General features: G+C 40.1%; 3 long non-coding RNA genes across 3 annotated transcripts; all 3 read left to right on the top strand.

The window, feature by feature from the left end:
* The first annotated feature begins 2,188 nt into the window (after positions 1 to 2,188).
* LOC133794743 (uncharacterized) lies at positions 2,189 to 8,097 on the top strand. Its single transcript, XR_009875305.1, has 3 exons — positions 2,189 to 2,291; positions 7,825 to 7,869; positions 7,955 to 8,097. It is a non-coding gene; the product is annotated as an uncharacterized LOC133794743 (long non-coding RNA).
* A 796-nt stretch (positions 8,098 to 8,893) lies between these two features.
* Positions 8,894 to 10,057, top strand: LOC133794740 (uncharacterized). The gene is made up of 3 exons (XR_009875303.1): positions 8,894 to 9,106; positions 9,195 to 9,236; positions 10,005 to 10,057. It is a non-coding gene; the product is annotated as an uncharacterized LOC133794740 (long non-coding RNA).
* An 11-nt stretch (positions 10,058 to 10,068) lies between these two features.
* On the top strand, positions 10,069 to 10,695 carry LOC133794739 (uncharacterized). Its single transcript, XR_009875302.1, has 3 exons — positions 10,069 to 10,317; positions 10,395 to 10,467; positions 10,542 to 10,695. It is a non-coding gene; the product is annotated as an uncharacterized LOC133794739 (long non-coding RNA).
* Positions 10,696 to 20,810: the final 10,115 nt, after the last annotated feature.

Raw genomic sequence — 20,810 nt, 5'->3', positions numbered from 1 at the left:
TTTGAGGGTTGGGTCTTTGGTCTCTAGGTTAGCTGGGGGTTGTTCACCAACTGCCATTCTATTGTACACGTTTGATGGCTTGTTCTCCCTCCAAGTTCGAGCTTGGTTAGGTGGAACATTCCCATTGTCACGTATGATAGACGGACCTCCCTCAGGTCGAGTATAACTCATATCCTCATTATGAGCTGGATAGGTCTTTTGTGAATTTAGATGATCATGCAGGTTGGGTTTTGGATTGTATCGAGGACTTTGCGCTAAGCTAAGATGATATCTCATGTCACTCTCAGGCCTGCCTCCACACTGGCTGCCCATTCAATAACTTCCATTTGCAAAACTTACAGCCCGCGACTGAGATCGAGGACCTGGAATATCAGCACTTGCCCATGGGGTGTAAGTATCTACTTGTAAGGGAGGATTTCTCCTATTATTTCCACGAGATAGAGCATCTTGTTGTGGGCGTCGTGGTGTAGGATGTCTAACCAGTGATGGTGGATGGATTATCTCGGTGAGGCAATCCTCGTTCCATCATGATGAACTAAATTTACCTGGCTTGGGTCTACCCCAATGTCTCGAGTTCTCTGTTCCCATGGTTCTGATCGCGACATAGGAGGATTTGCTAAGGCATTTGGTCTCCGTGAACTTGTCCCAGCTCGCCTTGGTAGATTGTTGTGGGCATTCCTGGGAATCTGTGCATAAGGCATGGAGCTAGGGGACGCAGTTTTGACCGATTGACTGACATGCTGATGATGGTTCCTGTGATGACTAGTGGGCTAAGCACTTCGGTGGTTTCACTCTGAAGGTACAAAGCTGGGAGTGGCAGTCCTAACAAAATGACTAGGTTTAGACTGGTTATTCCTGTGTGACTTATGAGACTCACTTTGCCTCTTTCTGACATTAACGTCGGTTGCAAGAGGGGGTAACCGAGCCAGGACCTCCTTGATCTATCTGTTTTCCCTAGCGAGATGGCTCCTTAATTGGGCATTCTCCATCTCAACAACAGTTAAATATCCTGGATTAGGATTTGGTGGAGTGACACTGAACTCCCAACATTGTCTTGGCCCACTAGTTGCTTCCACTACAACAAATCTCTATTTCCATAACACATGAATATAAGCTTTTTCAAAAAGTATTATAATAACTAAGATTAAAAAGAAGTAAATTAGATTATAGGCGCGGGACAAAAAAAATTTAAGCGCCAAATGAAAAAATGGGTTAACTTTTTGCCCAAATCCAATTTTCCTTTCTCTCACCTCATTCCTTTCTCTCCGCCCAAATCACTTTGACAGGGGCTCCATTGCACAACTCCACCTCCATCTCCATCACAACCTTTGTTTCTTCTCTCCCCTAATTTGAAAAATTGACCTTCCCTATCATCAGCAAACGACACAAATGACAGGGGCTCGTGGGTCTTGTGAAAATGACGGGGCCAGGGTCGTGGGTGGCTCAGTCTCATGGAGGGGGTGGGTGGCTCGGTCTTGCGGAGGGGGTGGGTGGCTCGGTCTCGCAGAGAGGTTGTAGGTGGCTCGGTCTTGCAGAGGGGTCCGAGCCCCCTCTTCTTTCTTCTTGAAATTTTGGTAAAATATGAATCTCTTTAATTAAATTATTTATTTATTATATCTTCTTGAGGTGCAATTCTTCTCATAACATACATTTCTTGTGTTTGGTTGATTCAGACTAGCTTTTATATGAAGCTGTTTGAAGGTCGTGAGTTGGACCGTAAAGTTATGGTGAAAGCTGGTTGTCAAAACTATTCCCACACCCCATGGGAATCAGAGAAAGGTGATGTCTATGAAAGGCAAACTTATTACAAATTTGACAAGCATATTTCCCATTACAGAGGAGAGACAAGAAGTACTTAGCAAAGAAGCCCCCTTTCTGATAGAAATGGATGGATTATTGAAGAGGTCATGACTCAAATAGTTGCAATGTACCCTGGTTAGTGTTTTGTTTTTCTCCCTTTTTTCTCTCCGTTTATACTTTTGATTTTGGTACTAATACTAATAATATTGAATCTATACCCATATCATCCTCGATATCCAGATATTCTTACAAATTCTGCTCATTCAATGGTAGACACTTCTTCTGTGTGATTTTTAGCTGTATTATTTTCAATTGTCCCCCCACCCCCCAAAATTTCAACTGTAATTGTTAGCTAACTGCTTCATTTTATTTGCTCCTTGCAGAGAGCCCAGGATCTTGCAAATGTTACTTCTTATCGAGAATGGGTGTTATTTTGGTATCTTGTTTGTCCAGATGAGTTGCTTCATGTTACTAGCATCGATATTGCTATGGTAAACCTTAATAGATTACGTTTCTTGATTGTAAAAATAAATTTGGTGATTCGTTGATAAACTTCTTGCTAATTTTACAAAAAAAATGTATTATTTTATCATTCACAATCATGAGCCTAGTTGCCACTTGAGTAGCTCTGGTGGTTTGCTGTGTGTGGGAGGAGGGGGGGTTCAAATCCCCATTGATGCAAGAAAAAAAAAGAAAAACAATCATGAGCATGACTACTATAATTTTAGATCTTTAAAATGCACACTGATTTCGGTCAATGGGTCTTTAATTATTTTTCTCTGTTTTTAGTCGCTTAATGAATCTTTCAACTATGAACACAAATGGGATTTTTATTTTTATTCAAATATATTCCATATATGCAATAAGTATTTTCTTAATATGCCATAAGTGATTTGTAATACAAGGTTGTTTCATATAAAATAAATTCCATAAGTGATTTGTAAAACTTTTGTAATTGTGCCAATGGTATGTACCCATGTTTTTTTTTTTGATGAATCAGCAAGTATATCATTACTCCAAAACAACTTTTACAACCTATTAGCATCCTCCAAACAGGGGGATCTGATCAACTATACAGTAAACTTCTTTACAAAGTATTAAACCAATCTATGTCTCTTTTAGTTACATTCCTAGGCCACATGCACATGATTCTATATTTAACTGCATCCTTAGTTTTGAGCACAGCTGCATCAGTACTTTCCAAAGTTGACAGCCACAATTTACAATTTCTGTTGTGCCAAATCTGGTATACAAGAGCTGCAATGACTGCCGAAAACAAATTCTTCTTAAATTTGCTAATCTTAGCCTTTCCTATCCACCAAATTATTCTTGATAATGATGTTGTTCTCATACTCCAGTTCAGCCATTGTTTAATTTTCTCCAGGCAGTCAGTTGAGTATGGACACTCAAAAAACAAATGGTCTACTGATTCTATGTTTCTACTACAGAGCAAATAATCGGCATTATCAATGACCTGAAACCTGAGTAATCTATCCCTGGTCTTGAGTCTTTTTAGTACAGCTAGCCACATCATGAAGCTATGATTGGGAATGTTAAGTCTACACCAAACCACTTTGCTCCAAAAAACTCTGTCAGTTATAGGACACAGCAGCCTATACCCCTGTGAAGTCGTGTGCTTATCAAGGGTAAACAGAGAGATATCAACTAAGTTCTTCATCTTGTCCTTAATTGCCACAAGTTTCCTCCAGTACCAGCTCCCTTGTACCGTAGCCTTGTAATTCCACCAATCTTCCTGTTTTATATACACATGATGAACCCATTTAACCCACAAGTTATCTTCCTTATTAGCAATAGCCCAAACATACTTGCTCATAGCCGCAATATTCCATTCAGAGATACTTTTAAAACCAAGTCCACCAGAAATTTTAGATTGGCACAAAACTGTCCAAGCAACTGCAGCAGCTCCATTCAAATAGTGATGCCCATTCCATAAGAAGCCTCGGCATATTGATTCTATTTCTCTAACAATTCTCTTGGGCAGTACCAGCACTTGACACCAATATGAGTGAATGGACATCAGTACAGAGTTAATTAGTACCACTCTTCCTGCAAAAGATAAGTTTCTTGTACTCCATGTCTTGATTCGAGCTATCATTTTCTCCACTAGTACATTGCACTCCGCTGCTGAAATGCGTTTAGCACAAATGGGGACACCCAAGTACTTGAAAGGAACCTCACTCTTCTTGAAACCGGATGCATCTAACACTCTCTGAACTTCACTGTCCTGCATATTACTGCAATAAAATGCAGATTTTGAGCAGTTAGGCAGCAGCCCCGAAGTAATAGAAAACAATTTGAGGCCCTGCAACATATAGTAGATGCTCTTGAAGTCTCCATGACAGAATAGTAGTACATCGTCCGCAAAGCTAAGATGGTTTAGCTTCAATTCTCCACACCGTTCATGGAATGTAAAACCCTGTTTTTGTCCCACTTTTTGCAAAATCCTGGAGAGGTATTCCATTCCTAAAACAAAGAGGAGGGGGGACATTGGGTCACCTTGCCTCAGTCCTCTCTTTGCCTCAAAGAAACCTTGCAGGGAACCATTTAGCATTAGTGAAAATCTCGGAGTTCGGACACACTTCATGATCAACTTTATAAAATTTTCTGGAAACTTAAATGCAGTGAGCATTTCTTCAATGAAGCCCCACTCAATAGTGTCATATGCTTTTTGTAGATCAAGTTTGATCATACAATTAGCCTTGGCAGATTTCCTCCCATAATGCCGAATGAGGTCTTGACATATCATGATGTTATGCCCAATAAATCTTCCTTTCACAAATCCCCCTTGGTTCTGTGCCACCAAACTAGGGATAATGAGTTTGAGCCTTGAACTAATTAATTTGGTAGCAGCCTTATAGATGACATTGCAACAAGCAATGGGACGGTAATCACTAATTGAATTTGGGCACTTAGTTTTAGGAATAAGTGTCAAAACAGTGGAATTGATTTCTTTTAGAAGCTGCCTTGTATGGAGAAAAGAAGTAATAGCTTCATATACATCATTTCCAACAAGGTTCCAATTATCTTGGAAAAAGTAGCTACCATATCCATCCGGACCAGGAGCTTTGAGTCCAGGTATATCAAACATTGCTTTCTTAATTTCTTCCATGGAGTAATCAGCCTGCAACAAGTGAGCTTGGTACTGTGAAACCACAGGCCCATCTTGCATAACTGAGGTCAAAACAGCCTTTCTGTTTGCTAATGTGCTGCCCAGCAGCTTCTTGTAATACTCAAAAAAAGCCTCAATAATCTGTTGTGGTTCTTCTACCCGAACTCCACTTTCATTCAGTATAGTAAGCACTCTGTTTTGTGACCTTCTGTCCCGAATACTTCTGTGAAAAAATGCTGTGTTGTCATCACCATCTTTAACCCAACTCAACTTAGCCTTTTGCTGTAAAAAATATTGATATGCACTATGGACCTTAGCATAATCTTTTCGAGCTTCTAGTTCACGGAGCTGCATTTCCTGACTCATAGGATCCCCTCTGACTGCATCTTGACATGCATCCAGATGTGTTCTAGCTTTAAGAATAGCAGAATGCAGATCAGAAAACCCCAATTGATTAATTTCTTTGAAGATTAATTTGAGTCTCTTTAGCTTTGTCACTAGCTGATACATGCTAGTACCATGTGCCAGCTGCTGCCAAGACTTACTAATCATTTCTGAACTATTAGGATGAGAAGACCACATCCTAAAGTATCTGAAAGGATTTTTCCCACTCAACACTACCTCATACACAGTCAGAATTGCAGGCGTATGATCAAACAGTCCTTCATTTGGAAAAAATACTTCAGCAGTAGGATACGAATCCAACCATTTCTGGTTAGCTAACACTCGATCCAGCTTTAAAAAAATCCTCTCCTCTCCTCTCCTTGTTGCTTATTATTCCAAGTAAAATAGTCGCCACTGTACTTAACGTCTTCTAATTGACAAGCTTGAACACAGTTACGAAAATCCACCAAATTCTTGAATCTTACCCTTGTACCAACTCTCTCTTCTTTACTGAGAATATCATTGAAATCACCCAGGACAATCCAAGAATCCAATCTAGAGAGCTCCTGCAGATCTCTCCAAAGTCCTCTCCTCCCATCCTCATCATTGAAACCATAGATGAAAGTAACATAGAAACCGCCCTGTTTACCTACTGGTTCAACAAACAGATGAATGAATTGGCTTGAGCATCTCAAAATAGTCACCGTAAAACTAAGAGGGTTCCAGCTTACTATAATTCTACCCCCATCATGCCATGCACTATTAGATGTGAAACACCATCCCGAAAACATTCTAACATATAAAGCCCCAAGGTTTCGGGCTTTAACTCTCGTCTTGAGGAGACCAACTAGCCCTATTTTTTGATTAACAATCAGTTGTTTGACTGAATGTTGTTTTTGGTGGCTGTTGATCCCTCGGACGTTCCAACTCATTATTTTATCCATATGAAAGAGGAGGTCCTCCCCTTCCTCCTGTGTCGTTCCTATCTGCAATCTGTTTTTTGCTTTCCTCAAGCTGATCTCCCTGTCCAGTAGCTGAGGTTAGTGATTCTGGTAAAGATTCTGCTAAAGCCTGAAAAGGATTGTCCATTACAGTCATTGCTGGAACCGGATCTTTTGGTTTCCATCCTTTAGTAACTGGTTGAAAACCATCATCATCAAGCTTATTGGCTTTGCTAGATTCAGCAGCAGCCTTCTGTTTTCCATTATTTTTGATTACCCATTCTTGTTTCCTTCCTTCTTTTTTCCTACATTCAGCCGTGGAGTGGCCCAAACCAGAACAGTGATTACACACAATTGGCTTCCATTCATATGTGACTGAGACTGAGGTATTAAATCCATTCTCATCTTCAAAGTATATTATGTCCGGAAACTCTTGATTCATAGAGACTTCAATTAAAATTCTAGGAAAACTGAGTTTGTCCCTGAATTTAGTCACTTCGTCCACCATTAAAGGAGTCCCAACCTGTCCAATGATCTTGAACAAAGATTTCTCCACCCAGCATTTCAAGTCCAAATCATCTAGATGTACCCAAATCTGTACCAGCCTGATATCCTCCTTTTTGAAATTAATTGCAGGGTCCCAAGCCTTCATGACTACTGGCCTTTTGTTAAAAAAGACATAGCCACCTTTAAGTACCTCATCTCGATCTGCAATGGATACGAACCGAATTAAGAAAACACCATAAGACAGCATGCCTACCTTGTCAATCTTGTCATTCCACATCCTGCGTGCAAATCCTTCCAGAATTGATAGTGGTGGATTTGCCCCCAAAGCGTAGCAGACAATAGACGATTTCCAGAAATCCACTTCTTCTTTTATATCATCCATAGTGATCTTGACCTTAGTCTTTGAACCAGTACTCAGGCTAGAATTTTCAATGCGTCGCTCAACAGTTCCAGTCTGTAAAACAGGAGGATGAGCAGGTTTACCTCGTGAAATATTGCCAGAGCATCGATTAGTAGCCTCCAAGAATTGAGCAAAATCCTGCCGAATGTGCTCCTGCTGTTGAATCGATTGAAGAGACGATCTGGGTGAGAGAGGCTCAGGGAACAATTCACACAATGCAGGTGACTGTTTCACCAGATCAGAGTCATCAATGCGTTCTTCCTCCACATCTGAAAACACTATTGGGTCCACCCCCAGAACCGCATCCATGGATTTCGTCTTTTGGATATCTGAGATGGAATTAGGTCCTTTCTTCTTCTTCTTCTTGTTCGAATTCAGATTCCCCTGCACTCTAGATCTTGTTTTTGCCATAGCTCCAGCTCAAGAGCTGCAAGAACTTCGCGCGGGAAAAATCTTTTGGTATGTACCCATGTTAAAGGGTAGAAGTTTTGTATAAATGTAATCACCATGCTAAGTATTTGTATTGAAATTATTTTCATTGTAAGATGTGGAATAAAATGATCTGGTTGAAGAGTACAACATTAAAATCATGATTGATTTATTCAATGGAATATTGTATTGCTTGTTTTTCTCACCTCTTTCTTTTTTGTTGATTATTTTAGGTGGTACTGAAAGAAAATCTAGTTCTAACATTATTTAGGGATGAGGTGAGACTTGCCATTTATATTTGTCTAATGAAACATGTTATCAAATTGAAGAAGTTGACTGTTTTCTTGACTTTAAAATATGCAGTATATACTTCTGCATGAGGAATATCAGCTCTATGTTCTACCCAGAATTTTGGAATCAAAGAGGACGGCAAAATCTGGACGCACCAAGCAAAAAGAAGCAGATTTGGAATATAGTGTTGCAAAGAAGGTTGAAAAATTGATTAGGTATGACCCTTTTATTCTTCTTCTTTAAGCAGTTATGTCTAACATAAAACTGTAATTGGAATGTTTGCAAAATAGTGAGTAGGAACTAGAAAAAGCGGACTGTTCTCGTGATGTTATTCATGTCACAATTTTCACCTTCTCTGGGCAGTGGATCCATCTGGTGCATAATGTTTTCTCTTTTCCACTGATAACAGCTCCACTCCATAGCTCCTGTCTCATATCTTTGGTAAATAATAAAAATAATGGCAGATTTAATTCAAATAAAACTCTAGGTACTATTGAATTCAGAGTCAAAGTATGTATTATAACATGTTATGAGATTGAAATATTTTATCTCCCTGAAACAACCAAAAGTGTTATATCTATTTTAAAGAAATGAAGAATAAGGTCCTTCGTGGCTTGACAAATTTTTTTCACCCTTATCTTTCCCTCTCTTGCTTCCCCATCCTTGTCTGATCTTGTTCATAATAGGCCCCTGTACATTAGACAAATATATGACTATATATATAGATATGTTTTATTGAAAGGAACTCTAGTGAAGTTAAATGGTGCTAGAATGTTACAGTAACAAAGATATTCATTGTGAATATATTTTTATGTAGCCATAGTAGGCATAGCTGCATATAACAACCATAAGCTAACAAAAGAAGCTTCTGGACACACCACTGAAGCTTTTATGGCATTGGATGGTAGTTTCAACTTATGCTTTTATGGCATAAGATCATAGTATGACACTGTCATTTTTGGGTCATGTGGCAGGTAGAAATTGGTATAAAGCAGTACTCCATGGGTTCTTTCAAGGGCCAGACACATAAGAATACATGGAATGAGACTCTGAAATTAAGGGGCTGGCTGTCTTCCCAATTGTTTCAACAACAGTTTCCATCCCATTATGCTGAAATAATCCATACTATGCCACTTCAAGAATACATGAATCTCATATGGCTACATCGAGCAACTTGTACAGGCTGATTCTGTCTTAAAACTGTGTTATGATTCCTATGACATGGTATGTCCATTTCTTTTCTCTTGTTATGGTTCAAATGACTAATCTCTTGAAGTCTTGATTTATAAATAAAGCTTCTTATTTATTTCAGTCAAGGGAATTTCAGTATTGGTTGAAGACAAGTAACAATTAGGTGTGTGCATGTTTTTTATTAGATAGTTTTAGTTCAAAGTACTCAGTGATACCTCTGTTTCAAGCCAATTTGCAATATCATGTTAATCTATGCCTTTGACTAGCGCTTTAGTAGATCTTGTCTTGTATTAGTGGACAACCTAGAGTTTTTAAAACTCGTATATTGTTAATGAAGAACGTAATCCATACATTTTCTGTGAAGCTTTGAATTTCTTTTGTTATAAGGTGTGACATTCTGGGTGTAGTGATCTAATACTTCTTAACTTCGTGCAGGTGATTTATTCTGATGAGGAGCGAAAGTTTAACAAAGATATCACTGTTGGCCTTATCCGCAGTGAATTGTTAAACCTTGCAGAGTATAATGTGCATATGGAAAAACTTATTGATGGAGGGAGGAATAGTATGTAGAAGATTATGTTTTGATTTCCTTTTATTCCTTGCATTTAGAAATACTACTAAGTGCGTTAACCATGCAGAGGCTGCAACGGATTTTGCTATTTCGCTTCTTCAAATATTGGCAGTGGAAGAATCAAAAGTAATTTCGGAACTTCATAATCTTGTAGAGGCATTAGCAAAGGTTTGTACTAGTTTAGCTTTTTATGAATGAAAAGCCTTACATATTAATGTATAAACACAATTGCTTATCATTCTGAAACATTTGTTATTGCTTATCCTTTTTATATCAGATACCCTGTACCATTAAGAGGTTTTAGGAATATGAGTGATTGGTGCTGTATCTTTGGTTTGTTTTACCCCAGTTTTACCCCAGGTTTTAGGAAAATTGCTTGGGTATCGTGTTCCTCTGCTGCCACTCACGAATCACGAGATAGAAAATTGCTCGGGATGTTGAATCTGATTATGATTTTGAAACTTTGCTACCTTCTTGTGAGAGTATACATGGCTCAGAAACATCAAAAGACAGGAAAAGTTTCAAGGGTAACAATTAAAGCTCCAATCATGATGGGAAGAAATCACTAGCAGGGTCTGACAGTGCCCAGTGGGATGTTTTTCGCAGACAAGATGTTCCCAAGCTTATAGATTATCTCAAAAGGCATTCTAATGAGTTTGCTTGCCACAAGCGGGTAAGTGTAAAAGCTAAAATGTTGCCGTCTTTTCCTGTCAAATAATTTCTCTTAAACTTTTAACTTGCCTGCCTTAGGTTGATCATCCAATTCTCGATCAGAGTTTCTTTCTTGACACCACTCACAAAATGAGGCTTAAGGAGGAGTTTGGTAAGTAGTTTGTGAGTTTCATCATTTGTGGTAATCTGAAATAACTGAATCTAACCCATCTCTATTTTTACCAGAGATTGAACCTTGGACTTTGATGCAACACGTAGGAGAAGTTGTTATCATTCCTGCTGGATGTCCCTACCAGATTAAGAGCCCTAAGGTCATTTTTGCAATAGTATTGACAGTCTGAATTAAGAAAGATATATGAAACATTACTTTTATTCTCCATGAGTAAAAGTTATATCTTCTTCTCACCACTTTCATAAAAATATATTAAATAATCTATTGATAACTATGAACTAACTCTTTTTTGTCTTCTATGCCCCAAAGATCTCTTTCTTTTTGGCCATGTCTTTTTTTTTTTTTTTCTTAAGTTTTATTTCTAATTTTGTTTTTTTGTCGCAAATTAGGGGTTAGGGCAGCATTGTCTTTGATGATTTATTGTTCATATATTATATGCATTTGTAACGTATAATGGAAATGTCCACTATATCAATATGATCAGGCATGTCCTTATAATGAAAAATTATGCTTAATGCTGAAAGTTAAATATAAGAAAGTGTTTGTTGAAGTCTTGGCTGTTTATAGTACGGATACTGCTGAGTTAAACTACCCCTTTGATACATTTTTCAACTTTTTTTACCCATGTTTTACAATTCAAATAGTATAATCCTATTTATAGTTTATGTATATATTTAATTCAATCTTGGAATGGACGCCCTTTTGATGTGCCACAGTTACAGTTTCTTCAATTTTTCTATTTCTTAAGGTCCCTTTTTCACTTTTGTTTTTGCCTAAACTCATAATTGATTCCCTTTTGATGTGCTGCAGATGTAATTTCACCAATTTTGCTAGAAATATCCACTGCATTTCTTCATTTTGTGTTTGTGTCTTGATACTAAGGGATATGTTTTCTGTTTATCAACTAGCATTTCTTCATTTTGTGTGGTCTATCTAGTTATAATTTAATTTCAGACCTTTAGAGAAATATGCTCTAGAGGGATTTCTATGTACATGATCCACTATTTTAATTGTCAAAATACTATGTAGTGGACCTCCATAGTCTCTTGTTTATGTGCATTTATTTGTTTATGGGAAGATAATGGTTTTGACATCTTATTTTTTTAGTTGCAGAAATTATTTTTCATAGATTGAACCTATTTGTTATATTGTATAATTTTCAAGCATATATCCATATGAATTTGTAAGCACACACACACACACACACACACAAACACACACACACATATATATATATATATATGAAACAATTGGAATGGGAAATGGAGAGAACGAGCTAAAGCAAGAGCGAGAGTTGGAGGATGTTATAGTAGACAATACTCTCCAAGTTTCTTGTTTAAAATCAGATACCACTCAACTTGGCCGAAATGAGTTTCTGAATTAGATTTCTGCAGGTATATCGTACCTACAAAAGTTCAAATATAAAAAAAAACACTAAGCTATATCGTAATTAATAATAAGAGAAATTGGTTTCTTTTTTAAAGTAATTTTGTCTACTTTTGATGCAAAGTTGATTGACTTTATTTTTCTTTGTCATGGAGCATTGAGAGACACCTCCTTTCTTTCTTGTTTTTACTCATTAAAAGTGATTTTATGGTTTCAGGGTATGCATTTAGCTCTCATTCTTGTTATAGGTTGGTGATGGGATGGCTTAGATTCTCAAAATCTCAAAAGATACTTGATTGCATAAATAGGCCAAGCAATGTAAGAATGGAGGATAAAAATATATTTTATTTATAATATATACATATATATGTTTGCTTTGGAATGTATGTTCTGCCTTCCTCTGAATTTGAGTTCTATCTCTGCCTTTGGTTTACTTACAGGCTCACCCAATTCCTGTTCACGTTGAAGAAGTTAAAGGTATCCAGACCCTTGAGAAACATAATTTAGATAATAACTTAGCTTAATGCTTAGAAGCTCTATTTGACAATGTTTTCTTTGCTAGTGTAAACTCTTAATTCTTGGATGTATCTTATGATAAATTTGCTCAAATAGATAGAATTTTACTTTACTCTATCTTGCAGATGTAGTTAGTGTTGCCCAATACATTCTTGTTGTGGAGAAAGAATCAGGTACCTTTGGCCATTCATGTTGCTTGGATTACTAGATGCATTTCTATCAACTAAGCATGTATTGTTTGATTTTGGCCTAGTGTTCCAACGATTGGCAAATGTTTTCTTCCTTTGACAGCAGAAGGTGAGAATGCAATGGTCTTTCATGAATGCCTTTCTTCCAGTTGTGATCTTAATCGATGAGTTATGTCATTTTCAGACAAAAGGAAAACTGAAGCCGTGTTACACAGATGCTACCTACGAAGAAAGGTGTCGAAATGGAGGTAAAACTCTCTGTGCATTTTGATGCGAACCTTTTTTAGCTGGCTATGAATGTTATAATGTACAATAGTTTCTTTTAACTTGAAAGACTGGAGCTAGAGGTGATGCTGGAAAGAGGAGTGAAGTTTGAGATAGAAGCATTATCTGTGCGTGCATTATCCTTCTTATCAGAGGAGTACATACCATCTAAAATTCAAGGTGGGTTCTACATCTAATCTTTTGAAAATTATATGTATTTGTCAAGTAGGAGCCTAAATAGTTTAGTTGAAGGGTTGTCTGCATAAGTGTTACATTAGCAAAATTAACATTTTATGAATCAAATAACACTATTCGGAATAACTGTAATTTTCCTTCGAATTGAAAAATGAGAAAAAAATCAGAAGTAAAACATTCTTAAATTTTATCTTCATTATTGCTAACATTTGATGAAATGGACTTATTTGAGTCTTGGACTCATCTCTGCCATTCATTGGAATAGTATTCAGAGGCTCTATTGTAAATCTCACCTTATTTGACTCATCTCTGCCATTCATCAACCTCGTTTGACAATTCTAGCATTTTTTTTGAAAAAATATTATACAATATTTGAAGGATCTAATATGTGTGGATTTTATTATTTATTTCTCTTCAAGGTTTTATTTCTGTACACCCTAATTTTCCACGGGCTATTAGCGAGCTGTGATATGGCATAATTATATCAGCCACGTGGATACCACGTGGCCGGAGCTGCTGTTTTCAGGTCCTACCTCTTTAGCTCGAGGTAACCAAAAGTTTATCAAGATTATTTCAGGGCCGAGTCAGGAATATGAAGACCGCAGGTCAAGAAGGCATCCAGCTTGACGCACGAGCTGGAGTTGGAAGCTGTGAGCCTTTATAAAGTCAACCACGCAATGTAAATGTGCATATATCAGACATAACGTGTCTGATATATCCCTGAATTCTCGGACACGCAGCATGAACGTGCGTGTTCAGGCACCCACGACTGGGTTGGGCCGTGCGGCCCATTATCCCCTTTACCTATTTATTATACCACACTTCATTTGTCAGGTTTTAGGAATTAATCATGAATGTCATAGAAATGACATGATGGGTAAGAAGGTCACAGGATGACCCCCCTTACCAACTCCTAGGTGCCCTCTCCTATAAATATGGAGATCCTGGGAGTTGCAAAGGGTTGGATTCTATTGTGTAACGAAATACCTTGTAAGGAATACCAGAAATATAGCAATAATATTGGCTGGTGGAGTAGAAGGATTTTAACCTTTGAACTACCTAAAAACGTATTCGTGTCATCAGTCCAGTTTAGGATCATTCATCTGTTTCGGTTCATTATTCAACACTAATCCCTTTCTCTTATTTTCTTAATTACCTGTTGGCGAAGAACCGCGTCAACAGTTTGGTGCTTTCGTTGAGAGCTTGTTAGATTAGTGCTATCGTAAATATCCAACTATGGTGACCACTCGATCAAGACATGGTAACGAGGTGGAACAACATGATGGGAAGGAGGCCCATCATGCCGCCATCTCCGGTGAGCAAAACCTTGAAGTTCAGCAGCGACCGGGCAACCAGCCAATAGGCCAGGATGACACTGGAAGTTCGGCACCCTGGCCACCTAATCCAAACCTGGATTTTTACACGGTGGTAGAGATGGAGAATGCTCAGCTGGCGAAAGCTAGTCAGCAGATTAAGGAGGTGTTGGCCCGACTACCCCCTCTTACAACCGACGCTAACGTCAGAAAGAGGCAAGGCGAGACTCATAAGTCCCGCCGGGGCAATCGGTCCAAGCCTAGCCGCTCGGCCAGACCTTTGACATCCAACTCTACTCCCTCATCGCACCGCCGAGAGGTAATCTTCGAAGAACTACCCAGGGCCGAGCAACAGTATAGCCGCTCAGTCCGAACTTCAACTCCCAGTTCACAGCCAGCCTCGAGTGCGCCTAGGAGAGCTCGAGGGAATTCTAGAAGGAGGTCCTGGGAGGGCGCACAGCGACAGCCCGTCCCGGCCAGCCGTCTTGCACCCCGTTCAGATCGCCAGGCGCAAGGCCCGCAAGTTGGTAGGGCCGAAAGGCCCCTACCTAACCTGATCCGCTCTGACGGAACCAGGATTGCATCCCCGGTCAGGCATCCACCTTCACCGATAAGATACCTGATAACTCTACAAAATAGAGTTATTTTACCACTTTTTATGTGCTAATTGTTGCTTAATTCTTGAGTTTTTAAGTAATTTATTAAGTTTTTTAAAGTAATTTTAAATTTATTAGGTTTATTTTAATTTTATAGATTTTTGTGTATTTTTATAGTTATATTATTGTAAAATGTTATAGTTTAAATTATTTAAAATTAATATTGTTAAGTTAGGAGTAAAAAGATGCAATGTTGAGCTTAAATGTTAAATATAAATTAAGTTATAATTAATATTTTCAAAGAATTAATTTGATTCATTTTATAGTTGAAAATATTTTATTATGATTTATTTTATATTTATTTTGTAGGGAAATTTTTATGCTTGAAAATAAAGAAGAGAAAAGAAAAGAAAAGTGATAATTTTGTGAGAAAGACAAAGAGATTTTGGCATTTTTCAAAGGCCCAAAAGCCATTCCCTTCCACCAGCCATTGGGCCTGCCTCCAGGAGCCCAATCCGTGTCCCTCTAGCCAACCCGCCTCCTGTGCAGATCAATCCCTTCCCAACCACATCCCTCAGTCTTCACACCTGCTAGCTTCAGCCCCAAGTCAAATGCCACCTCACATTCAGCAATCCCACTCCAAGCACTCTCCCGTGGCTCTTCAGCGAAGCAGCTTCACGGCCCAAGCCTGGGCCCGATTCCAGCCACCTGGCTCTTCAACACAAAGCAGCTCCAGCCTCCCTCTTCATCAGCAACGCCAGCTTCAACACGGGCCTTAGAATTCCGCCAACCCAGGCCCATTTCGAAGCCTTCAGCATCTACAACAATCCCAGCCATTCGGCCCAATCAGGCCCACCATGCCTTGGCAGCTGAACCAACTGCCAACACAGCCACCAAAAGCCAAAAAGTCACATTTTTCTTCCCAATATTTTTTCTTTCACTCAAATATCAATTCACTCTTCCCTATTTTTCTTACCTAAATAAACATTCCTAATTCATTTTTTTACCCTAGCTTTTCACTAATCTTTTACCCAACCAAACATTTCATCTTTCCAATACTCTTACATTTACTCTATTTATCCTACCACTTCCCAACACAATTAAATTAATCAATTTATTTATTTTAATTTGATTAATTTAATCTCCATATTTTGCCTATAAATAGAGTCTTGTAAGACCATTTGGGGGGCTCTTCTTCATCTTTTCAACTTCTTCCACACTTCATATTTTTCTCTCTTCTTTTCACTATTCTCTCTACCATTTTCATCTTTTGAAGAGCATGTCAAGTATTTTATTTTGTAATTTTTATTTCAATATAGTTATGAGCTTCTAATATTTTTCAAAGGTTATTAAGATGATGATGAAGCAAAATGTAACTAAATAGTATGTTTTTGTTGTATGTTGATTTCCCATTTGTACAACATTGTTTATTTATTTTTCTATCAAAGATATGCATTTTTCATCTAGTGTTTATTGTTAAAGCATATTACACTTAGTTCTTCATTATGCAAAAATATGATATTCTTTGATTAAATGTTTTTCATTAAATTGTTCACATCTAATTCTTAGAGCATAAGTATCATATTTTGCCTAAACATAATCTCTTTGATTTTTTGTAGTTTCATTAGGTTGTAACATAAGTAATGCTTAGAAATTATATCTTATATAAGTGAAGAAAAATCCTACATTTTTTAAAGTAACTTGTGCTTGAATAGAAAATGTATTTTGGAAAAAATATAGTGCGATTTATCTCAACTATATCTAAACTTGGGAATCAATATACTTATAAATACTATTGAACTTGCATTTTTTGGATTCTAATATCTTAATAATCTTATTTTACATATTTCATTTGAAAACCATTTTTCTATTTAATCTTAAATCTTTTTATTACTTGTCTTTTATTTTTCTAAAACAAAATCTCATCAAATATTTGGAACTAGGTTAGAATATTCTTGCTTTGTTTGAAATAGTTTCTTTTGATGTTAGTCAACTCCCATGGGTTCGACCTCGTACTTACATGAACATTATATTCCGAAACGATTCGTGCACTTGTGAGTTTAAATATTAAAACACCCTCTTTTGGGATCAAAATTACCCATCTCCTCCTCGGCCTATCCGAGATATTCCAGCTTATGGGAGCAGCAGGAGAAACCCGCCTTCCGCAGGACCTTCCCATCGTAGCAGGGAGCCCAGAGAATTCCCGGTTCCTCACCCCCAGAGGCGGGCTCCGAGCTTCTCTAATGGGAGCTACTGGACCGGAAGTCGCCAGAGTGACCTTTCTAGCGGAGACCTGCGCCAACGCCTAAGCTCGGCACAAAGTCTTCAAGCCACCCCGAGGGGCGACCTACGAGATCGCCTTAACTCTCATAGGGGGGACCCGGTAGGAAGTGGCAGCCATGCTCGCTCAAGGGGAGACCTGTCCGAGGTTTGTAACAGCGGGAATGTCCCAAATAACCTATCTCAAGATAGGAGGGGCAATAACCCACCAAATGCATACAATGGATCCGGAGTTGTTGAACAGCCTCGGAATAACAAAGGAGATCAGGACAAAACCCTTGAGAGCCTGACTCAGATGGAGGAGCTAATGAGGAAGCTCCTATCGGAGAAAGAAAAAGACGAATATGATTCGGGGGACGAGCTTGAGCTCTTCGCCCCCAGCATAGCAGCAACAGCATACCCACTCGGTTTCCGTATGCCGCACCTGTCCAAATTCAACGGAGATGGAGATCCGTCAGATCATTTGGGTATGTTCAATACCCTGATGATGGCCCACAACATTGGCCCCAAGTTGATGTGTTTGATATTTCCCTCCACACTAACTGGGCTGGCCAGACAGTGGTTCAAACAAGGCAAGAAGCAGTCAATCAGCTCCTGGAAAACTTTATCGGCTGACTTCAAAAGAGCATTCCGAGCCTCCCAGGCTGCCCGCGTCAAGGCCGACTCCCTGTCTAACATGAGGCAACAACTTGACGGGCCTTTGAAGGCTTACCTGAGTAGGTTCGCGAACGTCGCCGCTCGGGCCAGAGACGCAGATGACAGCTCCAAGCTCATGGCTTTGAGGACTGGAATCCTCGTTGGAGGGGGACTCTGGAATGAAATACAAAGGAAGGGAGTCAGCTCAGTAAACGAATTCCTAAATAGGGCCCAGGGGTGGATCAACTTGGAGGAGGCCCAAGCCTCAACTGCAGGAACCAGCCAGGTCCCTGAGCAGCCGGCTGGAGTGGGAACGGAGGTCGTGATAGCGACCAAGAACGTTACACAGAATAACCAGTTCGGTGGAGGCAAGAAAAAGGGGAACGACGAGGGCAACCAGCACGACCCAAAGAAGAATAAGTCCGTAGAAAAATTTAAGCCGGTCTACGCGACTTATACGGAGCTCACCCACTCTAGGGAGAACATCTTCCTAGAAAACTCTGCTCGCCTCCCTTGGAAGATGTCGGAGTCGTTAAAGCACCAGAAGGGGAAGCGAGACCCCTCAAGGTTTTGTCGTTTCCACAACGACGTTGGCCACAATACCGACGATTGTAGACACCTGAAAGATGAGATCGAGACTCTCATCAGAGCCGGCCCCCTGGCTCAGTATGCGCGGAACAGGGTTCTAGCAAGTCGACCTGCTCCGGAAGTCCCGGTCAGTCAGCCCGGGTCCCGGGTAGATCAAGACGTCCCTCCTCCAGTAATAGGAGGAGAGATATCCACAATCTCTGGAGGTCCTCATTTGGCTGGCATGAGCAGAGGTGCCCAAAAGAGGTACGTCAACGAACTCAAGGCTCATAATGGAGTAGAGTTCGTCCCCGAGCAACACCTGCCAAAGCAGCAGCGATTGGAAAGGCTACCAATCATTTTTACTGAAGAAGATGCCAGCCACGTTCAGTTCTCTCATAACGATCCTCTGATCGTAGCCGTGAAGCTCGCTAATCAGAAGGTTAAGAGAGTGCGGATCAATAATGGGAGCTTGGTAAACCTTCTATTCCGGTCCACACTGGAGAAGATGGGTTTGGTTGTCGCTGAGCTGAAGGCGACCTCCATGATGCTTTATGGTTTCTCGGGAGAAGGATCAGCAGCTATAGGGATGATCGAGCTGGTGATAACCTTAGGAGAGGGACCTCAGACAGTCTCAAAACTCCTTGAGTTCGTGGTCATCGACTGTCCCACCGCATACAATGCCATTTTGGGTCGACCTACACTTATAGATTTTGAAGCCATCACCTCCATCCACCACCTCGTGCTGAAATTCCCTTCTTCCACAGGGATATGCACAGTCCTTGGTGATCAGCTTGCTGCCAGGGAATGCTACAACATTTCTTTGAAGGGAAAATCGAAACCCCGACAGCTAACAATGGCCGTCCAAGGTGGAGAAGAGGAATCTCAGGAACCTTTGACTAATCCTGAGATTGAAAAACCTCAGAGCACCGAAGGGGAAAGTATCATCCTAAGTGAGGATATTGACCCCCGAATAGGTGAGGACAAGTTCGAGCTCCAAGCTATTGAAGAGCTCAAGGAAGTAAATATCGATCCACAAAATCCTTCACGGATGGTTAAGCTCGAGAAAAACCTCTGTGGCAAGAGGAAGGCAGAGCTGATTAGATTTCTGCAGGAGAACCTGGATGTGTTTGCATGGTCACACGAGGACATGGTGGAAATCAGTCCAAATGTCATCATGCACACCCTTCATTTGGATAAGAGCGTTCCTGCAAAGTCCCAGAAACAGAGGCGCCTGGGAACAACTCGGGCTGAGGCCTTAGAAGAAGAAGTAGCCCGGCTAAAGAAATGCGACTTTATCCGTGAAGCCAAGTTTCCGGTTTGGGTCGCCAATCCTGTGCTGGTCCCGAAGCCCAACGGGAAATGGCAGACCTGCATCGACTTCTCCGATTTGAATAAAGCCTGCACCAAAGATTGTTTTCCCTTGTCAAGGATCGACCAATTGGTGGACGCCACGGCGGGGTACGAGCTCATGTCCTTTATGGACGCGTACTCAGGCTATAATCAGATCGCCATGAACCCGGCTGACCAGGAGCACACCAGCTTCATGACCCCAACTAACGTCTATTGTTACAAGGTCATGTCGTTCGGACTGAAAAACGCCGGTGCTACATACCAGAGATTAGTGAATAGAATGTTTGCCAACCAGATCGGGAAGAACATGGAAGTGTACGTTGATGACATGCTGGTCAAGTCAAAGACTGTCGATAACCATGTTTCCGACCTGGAAGAATGCTTCAAGATACTAAGAGAATACGGCATGAGGCTTAACCCTCAGAAGTGCACTTTCGGGGTCGCGTCTGGAAAATTCCTGGGTTTCATTGTCAACACTAGAGGAATTGAGGCGAACCCCGATAAGATCAGGTCATTGCTCGAGCTTCCCTCACCCAGGTCGCGTAAGGACGTTCAAGGCCTGACCGGAAGGGTGGCAGCCCTTAATCGGTTTATTTCAAAATCCACCGACAAGTGCCTGCCATTCTACAACCTGCTCCGAGGAAATAAGAAGTTCGAATGGATAGAGGAGTGCGAGAGTGCTTTCCTCGACCTGAAGGCACATCTGGCCGAGTCACCCGTATTGTCCAAACTAAAGGCAGGAGAGCCTCTTTTCCTTTACCTAGCTGTCATAGAAGATGCAGCTAGTGCCGTATTGGTCCGTGAAGAAGACCGGGTTCAGAAACCGGTCTACTACATCAGTAAGAGACTTCTCGGGGCTGAATCCCAATACCCGTTGATGGAAAAATTGGCGTTCTGTCTTATCATTGCCTCCCGAAAGCTCAGGCCGTATTTCCAGTCCCACTCAATACACGTCATGACCGATCAACCTTTAAGACAGGTTTTGGAAAAACCTGAAGCATCGGGACGCCTGTTGAAATGGGCTATCG

The sequence above is a fragment of the Humulus lupulus genome, chromosome 8 (genome assembly GCF_963169125.1).
Source record: "Humulus lupulus chromosome 8, drHumLupu1.1, whole genome shotgun sequence".
Taxonomy (NCBI): domain Eukaryota; kingdom Viridiplantae; phylum Streptophyta; class Magnoliopsida; order Rosales; family Cannabaceae; genus Humulus; species Humulus lupulus.
The sequence above is the reverse complement of the archived record's forward strand: the minus strand, read 5'-3'. Positions and strand labels throughout refer to the sequence as shown.